The sequence below is a fragment of the Oryctolagus cuniculus genome, chromosome 10 (genome assembly GCF_964237555.1).
Source record: "Oryctolagus cuniculus chromosome 10, mOryCun1.1, whole genome shotgun sequence".
Classification (NCBI taxonomy): Eukaryota; Metazoa; Chordata; class Mammalia; order Lagomorpha; family Leporidae; genus Oryctolagus; species Oryctolagus cuniculus.
This window is the reverse complement of record NC_091441.1, coordinates 71831579-71840015: the sequence shown is the minus strand read 5'-3', so window position 1 is coordinate 71840015 and position 8437 is coordinate 71831579.

Sequence of the window (8437 nt, the reverse complement as noted above, 5' to 3'; positions counted from 1 at the left end):
TTTGGGTCTTTTCTCTTCTTTTTTTAGTTAGTTGGGCCAATGGGGTGTCAATTTTGTTTATTTTTTCAAAAAACCAGCTCTTCGTTTGGCTGATTTTTTGGAATGTTTTTCTTGATTCAATCCTGTTGATTTCTTCTCTGATTTTAATTATTTCTCTTCTCCTACTAGATTTGGGTCTGGTTTGCTGTAGGTTTTCTAGATCCTTGAGGTGAATTGAAAGCTCATCTATTTGGTGCCTTTCCAATTTCTTGATGTAGGCACCTATTGATATAAACTTTCCTCTTAACACTGCTTTTGCTGCGTTCCATAAGTTTTGGTATGTTGTGCTGTTATCCTCATTTACTTCCAGAAAGTTTTTGATTTCTCTTTTGATTTCTTCTATGACCCATTGTTCATTCAGGAGCATGTTGTTCAATCTCCATGTGTTTGCATATGCTCTAGGGATTCCTGAGTTGTTCATTTCCAACTTCATTCCTTTATGGTCTGAGAAGCTGCATGGTATGATTCTAATTCTTTTGAATTTGCTGAGACTTGCTTTATGGCCTAGTATGTGGTCAATCCTAGAGAAGGTTCCATGTACTGCTGAGAAGAATGTAAAATCTTTAGCTGTAGGATTGAAAGTTCTGTATATATCTGTTAGATCCATTTGGGCTATAGTGTCGTTTAAATCTACTATATCCTTGTTGATCTTCTGTCCTATTGATCTGTCTATTTCTGAGAGTGGAGTATTGAAGTCCCCCAGTACTATTGTATTGGGGTCTAAGTCTCCCTTTAAGTCCGTTAACAAATCTTTTAGATAAACCGGTGCCCTGTAGTTAGGTGCATATACATTGATAATTGTTATATCTTCCTGTTGAATTGATCCCTTAATCATTATGTAGTGTCCCTCTTTGTCTCTCTTAACGGTTTTTGTAGTAAAGTTTATGGTGTCTGATATTAAGATGGCTACGCCTGCTCTTTTTTCATTTCTGTTGGCATGGTATATCTTTTTCCAGCCTTTCACTTTCAGTCTGTATGGATCTTTGTTGGAAAGATGTGTTTCTTGTAAGCAGCAAATAGATGGGTTTTGTTCCTTAACCCAATCAGCCAATCGGTGTCTTTTAACTGGACAGTTCAGGCCATTCACGTTCAAAGTGACTAATGATAAGTGGTAACTTGGTCCTGCCATTTGCCAAAGATAAGTTCTAATATATGCTTTGAATTCCCTGTGATCTTTTGCTGTGAGGTTTCCTTCCTTTACCTTCTTTCATATTGATGACCGTGTTTCTTTGTTTCTGTGTGTAACACATCTTTAAGCATCTTTTGCAGGGCTGGACGAGTGGCAACAAATTCTTTCAATTTCTGTTTGTTATGAAAAGTCTTTATTTCACCTTCATTCACAAATGATAGCTTTGCAGGATATAATATTCTGGGCTGACAGTTGTTCTCTCTTAGTACCTGGGCTATATCTCGCCATTCCCTCCTAGCTTGTAGAGTTTCTGATGAGAAGTCAGCTGTGAGTCTGATTGGAGATCCTCTGAGAGTAATCTGACGTTTCTCTCTTGCACATTTTAGGATCTTTTCTTTATGTTTCACTGTGGAGAGTTTAATTACAACGTGTCGTGGTGAGGATCTCTTTTGGTCGTGTTTATTAGGGGTTCTGTGAGCTTCCTGTACTAAGATTTCTCTGTCCTTCTCCAAACCTGGGAAATTTTCTGCTAATATCTCACTAAAAAGGCCTTCTAATCCTTTCTCCCTCTCCATGCCTTCAGGAACTCCTAGAACCCGAATGTTGGGTTTTTTAATAGTATCCTGAAGATTCCCGACAATATGTTTTAGATTCCTAATTTCCTCGTCTTTTCTTTGGTCTGACTGTATCCTTTCCTGTTCTCTGTCTTCTAAGTCTGATATTCTCTCTTCTGCTTCTCCCATTCTGTTTGTAAGGCTCTCTATTGTGTTTTTCATTTGATCTATTGAATTCTTCACTTCAGTCACTATCCCAGTTTCCTGTTGTACTAGTTGTTTCGTTTCATTTTGATTCCTCCTTAATATTTCATTTTCACGAGAGAGATTTTCTATCTTGTCCATTAAGGATTTCTGTAGTTCAAGAATTTGTTTTTGAGAACTTCTTAATGTTCTTATCAATTTTTTGAGATCTGCTTCTTGCATTTCTTCTATGTCATCATCCTCATAATCTTGAATTGGGGTGTCTTTTTCATTTGAGGGCTTCATGGTGACTTCCTTGTTTTTATTACCTTGGTTTTTGCGTTTGTTATTTGTCATATTGGAGATATTTTGTTTCTTCACTGTGGTGCTTTTTCTTGTTATACTATGACTCTAGATTAAGTGGACTATCTGTTTTTGATGGAGCCTTAGGGCTTGAGATGGGTGTGGCCTGAGAGCTCTGGTGTGCCAAAGGTGACACTCCCAGGTTGGGCGTGGTAAACCTCTCTCTCTCTCTTTCTTTTTTTGATTCAAAAGGGAAGTTATTCTGCACAGCTGAACGAAGTTGGAGGTAGTTGGCAGGCAAATGATATACCCACAGGAGCCAGAGATTGGAAGCTCTTTCCCAAGGACCACACAGGGAATCTGTTCGGCCCTCAGAGTGGGCTCAAATTCTCCTTCAGTCTCCCACTGGGTTGCCAAAGTTACAGAATTGTAGCGTCTCTGGAGAGTGCTCACGTGAATTCCGTGAGTTCTCTCCCCCACCATCTCTTTTTTCACAGTCTCAGTTCAATAGCACCACGAATTTACTAGGTCCTAATCTCCTGTTAATTCTCCCCGCCCAGAGTCAGGTTTTTCTGCTAGGCTCAGGGCCGGTGCAGAACTGAGGTCGCTCTGCTTATGACGTATGTCCAAGATGGCGCCTGCTCTTTGTCTTGCTCGCCCTTGAGAGGTGAGTGGAGAGAGAGAAACCCGTGTCCATACCAGTCACCTTTTTTTTTTCCCCTCTCTCTCTCTTCCAGTTAGCTTGGTGAAGTCCCCCCCCGGGGGTCGTTCCCTCTAGTCTCCTCTCTCTGCTTGCCTGCCGGTGTCTCGGGTTATTGAGGTTCGGCTCACCTCGCGTTCCAGCGCTGGTGTGTTGAGTCTGCCGCTGGTGTCCCGAACTGTGGGCTCCCACGCTCTCCACGCAGGTCTGCTCCCCTTCCAGCGCCGATGTGTGGACTCGGAGCCCTGGACGTCCCAAGTCTCCCCGCTGTTGCACTCCCCTTTGAGCACTTGCGCGCAGACCCTGCAGCTTGCGCAGCTCAGTCCCGCGGCTCGGCTTCCGCGGCTCGGCTTCCGCGGCTCGGTCCCGCGGCTCGGTCCCGCGGCTAGGCTTTCATGCGCGGTGGGCGACCTTGTTCTCCCAGTAGGTCCTCCGATTTACGCCCACTGGATCCAGAAGAGTTTCGTCTGCAATATTTTCCTGGTTCTTTTTTCTGAGGCTACCGTAACTCCCCTTTTATTAAACTAAATTTTCCCGGACTATCGGTGCGCGCCCTCACTATTCCGCCATCTTGGCTCCGCCCACCTTGCTTCTCTTTTACATGCTGGATTCTCAGCCCCAGTTCATGGCTTACAACAATCACAAATCCCATCTAATTTGACATTGCTAGTGCAGCAGTGATTCTCAACCTTAATTGCACACTGGAAACTCCTAAGGAGATTTTAAAACACTCTGCTTCCAGACTGTACCAACTCAATTTGAGTATCTGTCAGAAGGCATCTAGACACTGATAGTAAGGACCTAAAGCTGTAACACACATTTTAGAAATCCTGGGTGGGGGTACTGTGGTATAGCAGGTAAAGCCACCGCCTGCAGTGCTAGCATCCCTTATGGGCACCACTTTGAGTCACAGCTGCTTCACTTCCAATCCAGCTCTCTGCTATGGCCTGGGAAAGCAGTAGAAGATGGCCCAAGTGCTTGTACCTGTGCACCTGTGTCGGAGACCTAGAAGAAGCTCCCAGCTCCTGGCTTCACATTGGTGCAGCTCCAGTTGTTGTGGCCATCTGGAGAGTGAACCAGTGGATAGAAGGCAAGGCCTCTCTTTCTCTCTCTGCCTCTGCCTCTCTATAATTCTGCCTTTCAAATAAATAAATAAATCTTAAAAAGGCAAAAGGACCAAATCAGAATCTTTCACTGAGTAAAAATTAGTTGTTATTGATTTAACAATGTAGCTAGGACACAGTTTAATGTCAATATTCAGGCATGAGCAATCCAGAAACTTTGATCAAGGAAGCTGAACATAGGCGTCCTGACTCTGTACAAACATGGCAGGAGCAGGTTAACAACGAGTAAGTGTCAGGGGCAGTCAAGAATTCTAGTCCCTGGTACACCTTATAAACCTTAGGGAGGCAGTTATATATACCAGGGTACTTCAAAAAGTTCACAGAAAATGCATATTATGAAAAACCATGTTTAAAAGTTTTTGAACAAATATTAACTTATTATTTAGTTCCATTTTCCACAAATTTTAAGATTTACTCTTATATATAAAATTTCCCTTTAAAATTGATGAAACGCCAGCATGCTTTTCCCATAAGACTGGCACAGCTGTGGATAGGTGGGTAAATTCTTCATGAACCTGGGGAAGTTGATGCATGGAGAGTCAATTCAACAATTTCACCTGGGAACACTCTACCCAGTGACCGAAAGTAAAAGATAAACATCCATTAATCCTACTGATATAAACAAGTGACTGAATAAATAAACAGTTAGAGGAGAACTGGCAAATCTCTCATGCAGAAGGATTTAGAATAAATTATGTAGAAGTTCAACTCACAGGCAGGACAGGCATTGCTGATCCTTAAGTGTAGGCTGTGCAGAGAAATCTCCTTTTCAAAAAATGCAGTATGTGACAGTAACTTTACTGTGAAGAAATCTGACAACACTACACAGCAGTGATGAATCATGTGGCAGCAGGTACCTTAAAATATCAGGAGAATGGCACTTTACCTCTGTGGCCTTCCTCCCATGAAACCATAACTCCAATCTAATAATGAGAAAAACATCAGGCAACTCCCAGGAAGGGCAGCCTATGAAGTATCTGACCAGTACTCCTCAAAGTTCTGAAGGTCATCCAAACTGCCAAGGAAACTAACTCTAAAAGAGACACAATGGCTGAATGAAAGAAGTATCCTGGATGGGATACTGAAACAGAAGAGGAACATTAGGTAAAAACTAAGGAAATTGGAATAAAATATGGACTTTAATTAACACTGATGCATCAATCTGTGTTTATTGATCACAACAAATATACCACTTGTTAATAATGAGAGAAACTTAGTACACTGTAGATGGGAACTCTTTAAAATATTTGTATAAATCCAAAACTGATCTCAGACTAAGAGTTTACTTCTAGTATTCTACTCAGTGTCCTGCTTTATTTTTCTCATCCCATTAACCATGAATTTAGGCTCTCCAAAATAACTCACTTGCATCTATGTCACTCTGAAAGCGAAGGGTCCTAGGCAAGGTGGATGTACTGACCACGACCGAGAGGAGACGGGGAACATATGCCCATGGAACAGCATGAACATAGCCCAGGTTATAACAGGGTACAAATTCTGTGGGAACACAAAAAGACGAACTCCCACTGTGGGACCATGGGAAGTTCATGGAGTAGGTGACCAGGACTTCTACCACATCTGGAAGAATTTGAGAGGTTTCAGCAGGCAGAATTGAGCATCTGAATATGATTTAGCCTAACTTTAGAAAGAGTTGAAGAAACTAGGGGTGCAATATAGAGTTGGAGATTTCAGACTGCATATTTGCAGGATGCTTACATGGAGGAGGAAGCATTTCTGTGTCACACCAGAATCGGCCAGAGAACAATTCCAGGAAGTATATCTGAGCTCCACCAAAGAAATACCTTTATCACAAATTAGCACCAAAATAACTTTTGCTCCAGGAGAAAAAGGAACTTTCCTTGAAAACTCATGATGGGGGGGCCAGCATGGTGGCACAGCAGGTAAAGCTGTAGCCTGCAATGCTCGCATCCCATATGGGTGCCAGTTCAAGTCTCAGCTGCTCCACTTCTGATCCAGCTCTCTGCTGTGGTAGATGATGGCCCAAGTGCTTGGGCCCCTGCACCTGCGTGGGAGACCTGGAAAAAGCTCCTGGTTCCTGGCCTCAGATAGGCTCAACTCCAGCTGTTGCGGCTACTTGGGGAGTGACCAAGCGGATGGAAGACGTCTCTCTCTCATTCTATCTCTCTCTCTCTCTGTCTCTCTCTCTGTCTCTCTGTAACTCTTTTAAATAAATAAATAAATCTTAAAAAAAAAAAAACTCATCCTGGATCCAACAGATCAAAGATCCAAATAAGGATATCCACACTGAACCAGAGACCTCATTTCACTCATTCCTTATAAACACAATGACTAAGTCAGAATTTTATATATATGTTTTAAAAATATTTTAATTATAGAAATACTGAATATAAATAGCACATCATAGTATATAAAAGGAATATGTTTCTTCCCAAGAGACAAATAAAACATATAGAAAAGAAATTCAGCCAAAAGTTATTCAGATAATCAATTGTGAAGTCTCATAAAAGCAAAATAAGAAGGAAACTGAATTTGAATGAGTAAAAACCCAATAGCTTGCTGCTTTGATAACAAACTCAATAAAAGTGTGTCATACAGTGATGTGACAGCCCAAGAGCAAACCTGACAGAGCAATTTAATGTCCATGTAAGCCAGCACATTCTATTTGGGGAACAATATCTCACGGCCATCCAGTTAAGTACCACCAACAAGTATATTTCATAAGGATGACAAACTCATTAATATTGAGGCAAAATATATTGTGTATTATCCACTGTGTTCCAGTAAAGTTCTGACATATTCTAAGCACAGGCCTTGTCACCATTCTTTGCACAAAAGGCACTAACTCATTTTTTTTTCCAATGAGTTAGCACAAATTCCTTCTCTCAGAAAAAGCACAAATCAGCTTTCCTTTATATCCAACTTGTTCATCTTCTTCCTTTCCTCGCAGAGTCAGCCTCCACTCAGTAGGCAACTGTCTTGGGCCTTTTAAGTCTCCAGACAAATCCACAACATTGGAAATCTCAAGGCACAGGCATGCAAAAGAAAAGATCTGGTCTGTTTGGTGTGTTGTCAAACAAGATGCAATTGTTTGGTAATGTTAAAGAAAGAGAACATAATTCTAACTTTACTTCTGCCCTTATGCTTTGCAGAAAATTCATTTATAGTCATGGTTCTCATCCAGGGATAGTTATACCTCAGGTAACATTTAACAATGTTTTCATTGCCCTGCTATCAGGAAATCTCTGGCTTATGTTTTATTCCAATCATTGACAGCCAAACAAATACATTCTCATTCACACCTGCCGCCTGCAGGTGACATACTAAGCAGCTATTCATTATTCATTGTGTATCTTCTTGTTCTTCTTTTCTGGTGTCAGCCTGTACTCGCTTCCGCCAAATGCATCTCTTCACGCAGCAGGAGCATGTCCACACACTGGATAGTTCCCTTGAAGTGTGACACAACAAGCTTGTCCACTCATCCTTGCCCACCCAAGGAACCCTCCCACTGCCTCATGTTGGATGCCTGGGCATGACCAGACCAGGCTTCCAGGGAGGGGAACAAAGCATAGAAATGTTGGTGAGAAAATGGAAGGAGTAACCAAGTTGGTTCCTATGTCCAGAAAGGAATACTCTTTCTAGGTCCTAGGAGACAAGGTAGAAAAATGAGTTTCAGATGCCCAGCAAAAACCTTCATGCTATATCATATAAGCAAGCACTGGGCCACCAGGAGTAATTTCTAACTAGGGAAATGGTATTGAGAAAAGTGGAAATTTTATTAAAAAGTCTATTGTTATAACCCAGTTCCTGAGACTGAATAATTTATCAAGGAAAGTTTATTTAGTGCATGCTTCTAGAAGCCAGAAACTCAAATTAAGGCAGCCACAACTGGCAAGGACCTTGTGCTGTGCCAGTAACATGGCAGAAAAGCAAAAGACCCAACATAAGGGTCGGCCTTGCGTTATAACAATCTTCTCCTATGTAACGGGCCCAGTCCCATAAGAATTAACCCACTCCCATTAACACTGCACTAATTTCCATTAACAACAGAATCATCTATTTAGGTATCACCTGCCAACACTGCATAATCCAATTTTAACACGAGTTTTGGGGAAGATAGACCATATTCAAATCCAAGGGCAAGCAAGCAAGGTGGATCTGTTTCTCTTGGGTCACAGTTCCCTCCACCTACTCCCATGTTAGCAAACATCCATCCTAGGGAAAAATAGATCTTTTCTTCAACAACACAGCTAACAATTTAAGTTAAAAAAAAAAACAGGAAGAGTTTATTTTCTTTTCTTATTCATTCAAACCAATATATTGTCCTTTCTTTGTAGTTCACAATCAGCATAATAACCAAACAAGAAATTTCTCTTTGCATTCTATTTGATAGAACTGAAATTAGGAAATTCAATGTATTAAACAA